Source organism: Balaenoptera ricei, chromosome X (genome assembly GCF_028023285.1).
Source record: "Balaenoptera ricei isolate mBalRic1 chromosome X, mBalRic1.hap2, whole genome shotgun sequence".
Lineage (NCBI taxonomy): Eukaryota > Metazoa > Chordata > Mammalia > Artiodactyla > Balaenopteridae > Balaenoptera > Balaenoptera ricei.
The window spans coordinates 21,274,365-21,282,611 of NC_082660.1; the positions used below are offsets into that span (position 1 = coordinate 21,274,365).

Consider the following 8,247-nt stretch of genomic DNA (forward strand, 5'->3'; position numbering starts at 1 on the left):
TGGAAAGACCAAGGGAACCCCAGGTTTCACACATTTGCAAGTCCAGCCTCTTATTCCCATCTTTTTGCATGCTAATTGAGCCATTTTTGTGAGCCTGTGAGAGTTCTCAGATGCTTGATGGTCAAGGCTTGCTTTAGAGGACCACAGTGGGTGAGGCTCTACAGTTTAGGCAGAGACATTAGTGTCTTCTAGAGACTTGGATTCAGTTGTATCCGGAATGGAGCATGTGCTCCACCTGTCAATTTTCAGCCTAAGAACAATCAGCAGAGCAGCCTATGGCAGTGATGACACACCTGCTAATTGGTTTCAGAGGACATGTGACCTTGGATCAATCTACCATACAGTTTCCAAAGGAGACAAAGACAGTTGAGTTAGCTGAAGGCTGTGCAAATAAATGCCTGTTCCTGTAATATTAGGATTCATGTGCAGGAATTACAGAGGAATGAGAAGAAAGAGGCCTAATTGCTTTTTGGAACAAAAAGTAAAAATGTAATACCTACTTTCCCTTTAAGTGGCTTTAAAAAATGCTCAGATAGTTGTGGTGGTTTTCTTTTTGGCACATTTGTTAAGTTTTCAAATGGTCCTGACTCTGCCACAGATATTATACAGGAGCTGGCAAAGACTTCATGACAAAGAGATCTCTTTCTAGCCTTTCCTGAACCAGAGATTGGCTCCCACAAGTGGCAGGAAAAAAAATGCTCAGATATCTAAACTTCAGAAATTTGGAGGGTTCTAATTGTTTAATTTCCTCCAAATAAAGACTAAATAGTCAACATACACTTATACTGTTTCTATTAATTTTTCTTTCTTCTCTTATGGCCTACGCACTATAAATTTCCTTTAAAGAACATAAGGAATTGACAAGTCATATTCTTTGAAACTTACTGCTAAATTGAGGAATTGAGTTTTATTTTTGCTAAAAAAGGCATTGAAGTTTGGTATGATCAAACAAAGCAAGTTATAAGAAACCACCTTAACTAAAGATTTAGGAATGCAAGTGCCATTCTTCTCTAAAGAAATCGATATTCTCTTCTCTATCCTGTTACCTAGAACCTGTACCTGGCAAATGTGCTCAACATAATGTTTAGGGACTGATGGACCTAACCCATGACTGGTGCCGTGGGAAGGCAGCTGTCCCTTCTGAAGGAGCTGGCAGATTTCGTTCCCAAATCCTCGGGCTGGATAGCACTCCCCACCCCCACCCCTTATTTGGACACTGCAGATACAGAATATTCCATCATTGCAGAAAGTTCTATTGGATAGTGCTGCTTTAAGCCATAATGTCTCTTTAATTTATTTTATTTTATTATATTTATTTACTTGGTTGCACCAGGTCTTAGTTGCGGCACGTGGGATCTTCATTGCCACGTGCAGGATCTTTAGTTGCGGCATGCGAACTCTTAGTTGCAGCATGTGGGATCTAGTTCCCTGACCAGGGATCGAACCCAGGTCCTCTGCATTGGGAACACGGAGTCTTAGCCACTGGACCTCCAGGGAAGTCTCCATAATATCTCTTTTAGATACATCTCTTTTAGCACTCCCCACTCCCACCTGAGTGCCCAGAAAACATCTTCCTCACAAACAGGAAGCCCTTATCTCATCATGAAGGCTTTGCAGCAAAGACTGGTAAAGGAAAAAGAAGAAACGAGAGAGTTTTCTTTTTAATCCATGAATTCTTTGTAGAAAATCAGAGTCTACTCCAATGGGTGGCATCCTGAAAGAACTGTCTTTGTCTGCCAATCAACAGATTTTCATGGAACCCGTACTATGTGCCAGCCTCTGTGAGGGGCCCACAGGAGCACTCCTGCCAGGGAGTCCTGGGATATAGTGGAAGAAGCAAGGGCTTTGGAACTAGATCTTGAGCTAGTAAAAATTTCAGCATGAGGGACTTCCCTGGTGGACCAGTGGTTAAGAATCTGCCTTCCAATGCAGGGTACGTGGGTTCGATCCCTGGTCAGGGAACTAAGATCCTACATGCCACGGAGCAACTAAGCCTGCAAGCCGCAACTACTGAGCCTGTGTGCTCTAGAGCCCGTGAGTCACAACTAGAGAGAAGCCTGCGAGCTGCAACGAAGAGCCTGCGTGCAGCAACAAAAGATCCCGCATGCTGCAACAAAGATCCCATGTGCCTCAACTAAGACCTGACGCAGACAAATAAATAAATAAATAAATATTAATTTAAAAAATCATAGTATAATTAAAAAAAAACTTTTCAGCGTGAAAGTATTTTATGCTACTGACTTACCAAAGGAAGAGAGGAAGGTAAATCAATGGTATAAAATGATTTTACATAGAATTTAGGAATAGCAGAAGGGCTGCTAGAAAGAACTAGGCTAACCACATTATTTCCTACCAGGGCAATTTAGGGGATCCCGGTTTTAATGAATAAATAAAAATGATGTGTAATTATCATATCAATTGCTTACATCTAAGTGAGTGCTTCTGGAGTTATTTGATGGTGCTTAAAAACTTTGGTCTCTGAAGTGTGTTTAATGTCTCCTTGGCTCTTATCTATATTATTAATTTGCAGATCAAAGTTAACTTGGTGCTATGCAAATGAAGAAACTTCACATGAATGAGATTTCACGGTAAAATTTTTTTACAGTAATCTTTTTTTATTTATTTATTTTTGGCTGTGTTGGGTCTTCGTTTCTGTGCGAGGGCTTTCTCTAGTTGCGGCGAGCGGGGGCCACTCCTCATCGCGGTGCGTGGGCCTCTTTACTATCGCGGCCTCTCTTGTTGCAGAGCAGAGGCTCCAGATGCGCAGCCTCAGTAGTTGTGGCTCACGGGCCTAGCTGCTCCACGGCATGTGGGATCTTCCCAGACCAGGGCTCGAACCCGTGTCCCCTGCATTGGCAGGCAGATTCTCAACCACTGTGCCACCAGGGAAGCCCCCACGGTAAAATTTTAAATCCATATCTCTTGTGACAGAACTGCAATATATTCTGAGGAAATGTGTCAATATATCTAAAAGAGACATTATGGCTTAAAGCAGCATTATCCAATAGAACTTTCTGCAATGATGGAATATTCTGTATCTGCAGTGTCCAAATAAGGTAGCCACTAGCCACCTGTGACTACTGAGCGCTTGAAATGTGGCTAGTGCGAGTGAGGATCTAAACTTTACATTTTTTTTAGTTTTAATTAATTAAAATTAAATTTAAACAGTCATATGTGGTTAGTGGCTACCTTATTTGATGGTGTAGGTTGAAAGAAAAAGTGAAACTGGATTCCAAGAATCTGAATTTCAGCCCTCTGCTTAACTACATTGGACAATTTACTTAACCTCTTTGAGCCTCAATTTTCACTTGAAAATGAGAATATAAATAATATCTACCTCATAGCCTTTGGAGTAAGAGGAATTGAGATGATGTTCAGGCATTCTCCTATTATCAAAATAAGTGCCAATCAAGTACTAAAGTTAAATATGTGGAAAGTGAATAACCAACTCTTTCAAATAAAGGGAGTTTCCATTCTTGGAGAGATTAAAAATACAGTTGACCCTTGAACAACGGGTTTGAACTGTGCGGGTCCACTTACTATTTTCAATAGTAAATACTACAGTACTACACCACCCGTGGTTGGTTGCATCCTTGGACACGGAGGGCAGACTAAGTTATACTCAGATTTTCAACTGCACGGAGGGTTGGCCCCCTAACCCTTGCACTGTTCAAGGGTCAACTGTATTATTAAATTCAAAACCTCACCATTCAGATACAATATTTAATGACAATGTTTATAACTATTAGCTGGTAAGCAGCACCATTAGCAATAGCCTTAAATGGTCATGTGTCAGCTTGAGGGTATCAATGTATGGTGCCCAAAAGGGCTGGCAGTCAGAAAATTAAATTTACAGAAATTGAGATCAGCTTCTGTATGAAAAGTACACTGAGAACTGAAAAGCATGATTAAAATGTTAATGCAATCATTTCTTTATTATTGTTACAATTAATAATAGAATTCATCTTGCTTGCCCAAGGAGGTTAAATAAACCCACTCCATTTAACTGGGAGAAACTGAGGCTCAAATTAGCAGAATAGGCTAGTGGTTAGGAGTTTGAACACTTTCATTGGCTATAATCACATGAAATAAGGCCTGTAAAGTACTTGGACAGGGCATGCCACCTACTAAGAACTAAAAATGTCAGCTATTATTATGATAATAAGTGATGCTATTAGGAGATCCATGAGATTAGAAGCCTTTGGTTATTTTTCAATTCACAAAAGGTATAGGAGTACAGAGTGATATTTGCAGATTGAATTCTACATAACTCTACATAGAAAGATTAAATCAATTTTCCATATTTGGACCAGTCAGGAACTGAATCTAATTGTTTTGATACCACTTCAAATCTATTTTTGGAATGAGGCATGAATGAGTGAGTAAATGAATGAATGACTAAAATGCCTCCTGAGTCCCCCATTAACTCAATAAAATGAGTTGGTAAAACTCATGAGTCTTCAACATACAAATTTCTCCAAATCTGAGATAATATGGAGGCAAACAGGGAAGGGACCGATTGGGGGAAATGGTCTACCAGTCAAGTAGCTCAAGTGCCTGGTGGATATGGACCCAGATTCCTTTCTGAGCCATCCGATGCTTTAACCAGCCATCCCCAGCCACTCCCAGGGGCATGGGAAAGTTTTGAAGGAGTGCTGGGACGGGAAAGAGCAGGGCCAAGTGTCTTAAGGCCTGAGAAACCAATCTCTGGGGAGTGCTGTGAAAGCAGCTTTTCTATGAAGCAGAGAGATTGCATCAATCTCTTCTTCACATCATCTGGAATCCTTACTATTTTGTCTTACCACCTAAACTTTTTCTGTCTAGAACTCTTTGGTTTAACAAAGCTCCACTAAAGTACACATTCCCCTAGGCACCCCTCCCCCCAAATAAAAGACCATAGAAGGTAGTATCACTTATATGATAGTTACACTGCAAGGAATTCAGAAATGGATGTTCTAATCAGGATTTTGTGACTTTTCTACTAGGAAAGTTGCTAATACTACAGGATAATGAACATTTTGTTAAAATATTTCTCCAGCACCCTCAGGCTCCTACAGCATCATTCTTGGCATTGAACTACCTACATTTACTCATACTGATCTGACCTTCTGAAAATTTTTTCCTTATTTTTTTAATTGAAGTATAGTTGATTTACAATGTTGTGCTAGTTTCAAATGTACAGCAAAGTGATTCAGTTATACACACGCATATATATATATATATACATATATTCTTTTTCAGATTCTTTTCCCTTATAGGTTATTACAAGATATTGAATATAGTTCCCTGTTCTATACAGTAGGTCCTTGTTGTTTATCTATTTTATATATAGTAGTGTGTATCTGTTTGACCTTTTTTTTAGGAAGAGAATTTGTTCCTGTCTTCTAACTCTGTCCAGGGTGCTTGCATCCTCAGTCAGGGGATAAAGAACCATTAGCCACAGTTTTTCATTTTTATCACCTTAAGAAGGGAAAATATTTCTCTTAAGAAGGGATAATATTTCTCTCTCTCTTTTTTTTTCTTTCTCTTTTGGCCGCGCCGCACGGCTGTGGGATCCTGGTTCCCCAACCAGGGCCTGAACCCGGGCCCTCGGCAGTGAGAGCACAGAGTCCCAACCACTGGACCACCAGGGAATTCCCAATATTTCTCTTTTGAGTGTGATTCTATTAATTATCACAGGTCCATCACAGATACATAGGACTTAACTTTTTGAACCTACCTTGATAATCAAAGAGGCACAAATCAATAAGAAAGCATGTACATTACCTTGCGCCAGAATTGGGGGGTGCAATTGTCCCTGGTGTCCTCTTCCATGGTGCAATCCTGGTGACCCACCATGTCTGCTCCTGATGTGCTTTCCCTCTTTTTTTAGAGTCCTCTCTTCCCTTTGGAGTTCTTTTGAGGCACAAGGTGAAAATTTTCTTTCTGAGGATTTACGGGAGCACTTTACCAAAAGTTAAGCTTAAAGATAAGCTCGGAGGAGCTAGTTGTGTCCCAGTGCTTGAATAAGCAGAGATCCAAGTTACCGGGCGCTCTTGCTTTATTTACCATAAGCCTCCTGTTGTCCCCTCCGGCTGTTGTTCATTGACAATTGCTGTGCTCTGGCCCGGCGCAGTGATGGCCTGTTGCTGGGGACAGGCAGGTTGTGGTGAAAAAGGCCATTGTTTCATCTACCCTGTCCCTCACTGGAGCTATGGCAACAAATTCCGCTGGTGAATTAACAATGTCATTGTGTGCTGGCTCAACTGATTATGCTCCTGGAATGACAAACATTTTCTCTCTTTTTTTCAACATAAAAAGTGGTCAAGACCTTGAAGTGTTAACATACAACTCAGCACTTTCTTCAAATACGAGAATAAAGGTAGAGAAAATAAATCCCTCAAACGGACTTTGATTCTAATAAACATTTTATCTCTTTCAGGTAGCTATTCTAAGCACCATTGGCAGTGAATTTGTGCATTTTAACAATGTGGAATCTTCACAATTTGTGTTAAAGTCATTTCCCCTCAGATAATGCTGTGTGTTAAAAGAACTCTTTAAACATGCATGTGCTTGGGGCTTTCTCTGAAAAAGATTCTTTTTCAATCTGGCTGCAGCAAAGTGCTATGGGAACTTTGGCTGCTGACTGTTAAAATGAGTATCATAACTTAGTTCAGAAAAACTGCTATCTAAATTCACCTAAGCCACGTAAAGATTTCCTATGTCCCACCCTGGCAGGAAAACTCTTAATTGCTTGCTTACATATTCCATCTTCTGGACGGTAAAACTTGCTCTGATCAGCTGAAGGATCCTTTCAAGCTTTCCTTCTGTCCATCCATCCATCCATCCCGCACTTTCTCTGATCCGGTGCTGTACGGTTGCAGGGGAAGCTCTGTCAGTGAATTCGCTGCTGGTTTCCTAGCATGGTTGTATGTAGTGTGCTGACTTTTTTTTTTTTTTTGGCCACGTGGCTTGCAGGATCTTAGTTCCCCGACCAGGGATCAAACCGGTGCCCCCTGAAGTGGAAGCGTGGCATCTTAACCACTGAACCGCCAGGGAAGTCCTAGTGTGCTGACTTGGTGAGCTGGAATCACATTTCCAAGGATCCCATTCCCTTAGCTTTGGGTTAGAGTTGACCAAGAGAGGAATTTGCACAAGATTTGGAAGGCAAAATCTTCCAAAGAGAGTGAAGCGAGTGGTTGGATGTGGTGACAAACAGAGGGGGATGTGACAGTGGGTCCCAGCCTGTCCTCCCTCTCTTCACTCTGCGTCCGGATCTTCTTCTGAACTGCTACACTATTGATCAACAGCAGCCCCAGGCCCACCATCAGATGTGTGTGCAGCCCCATAGAGCTTCCCAAAGCTTCTCGTGGGCTTCCTCCTCCACTTTGGCAGCTAGATGTGCTGGGCTTCCGACTGCCAGGTGGGTGGCCTCTCTCATCCTCCAACCTCCCAGACCTCCACTCCCCCAGCCCCTCCCACAAGGGGCCAGGTCTATTTCCTATAATAAATCCCTTCCTCCATGGCTCACAGTGGTCCGCTTCCCCGACAGAATTAGGACAAATACACTCACTTTTCCAAATGGTACGAGGACTGTTAGGAGAGAATCCTCAGCATGGGGGAAGTTTAGAGGGCAATACGGAGGCAACCCCATAGAACTTGTGTGTAGAAGCTACTGCAGAACCCAAGGAAACAGATGTTATATTTGTATTGGACCTCTCCCCCCAGTTCCCCATAGCCCTCACCCTGCAACACTTTCAGATCCAAGCATTTTTGCAGATACCTCTTCCTTCTTCCTTCCTAGGTTCTCCCTCATCTTGATTCTTATCCTCCATGGATCATCCCCTCAAAGAGGCTGGGATTGGACATCAGAGGTAAGCCACATTCCCAGGGTGGGTTCCAGGTAGTAAACTAAAAGAGGAAGAAAAGAAGGAAGTCCTGGGCACATTATTTCTTCCAGAGTGATTCACTGGATCCATTGAAATGATGGCCCAACTCGACATAGCACAGATTGATTCAAAGAGGAGGTTTCTCTAAATCTAAACTGAAGCTTGGTTCAGCTGTCCGGAAAACATCATCCACCTCTATTTGCACTGGTTTGCTCTTCTCAGTAACGGAAAAATCACTCTTGTGTCATCAAGGCCCAATGGTTCACAAGAGAGGCTTGTTTTGAAATTGCCTCTTGTTGTCATCTATTAGAATAACAGTGCATTTGATTATATTTCCAAGCTTCTTGTCTCACATCCAAAATAAGAATCACTGCCAATC

At 41.8% G+C, this 8,247-nt stretch overlaps 1 non-coding gene across 1 annotated transcript; it reads left to right on the forward strand.

Moving 5' to 3' along the window:
* The first annotated feature begins 534 nt into the window (after positions 1–534).
* On the forward strand, positions 535–682 carry LOC132358061 (small nucleolar RNA SNORA12). Its single transcript, XR_009500416.1, has one exon. It is a non-coding gene; the product is annotated as a small nucleolar RNA SNORA12 (small nucleolar RNA).
* The last annotated feature ends 7,565 nt before the right edge of the window (positions 683–8,247 follow it).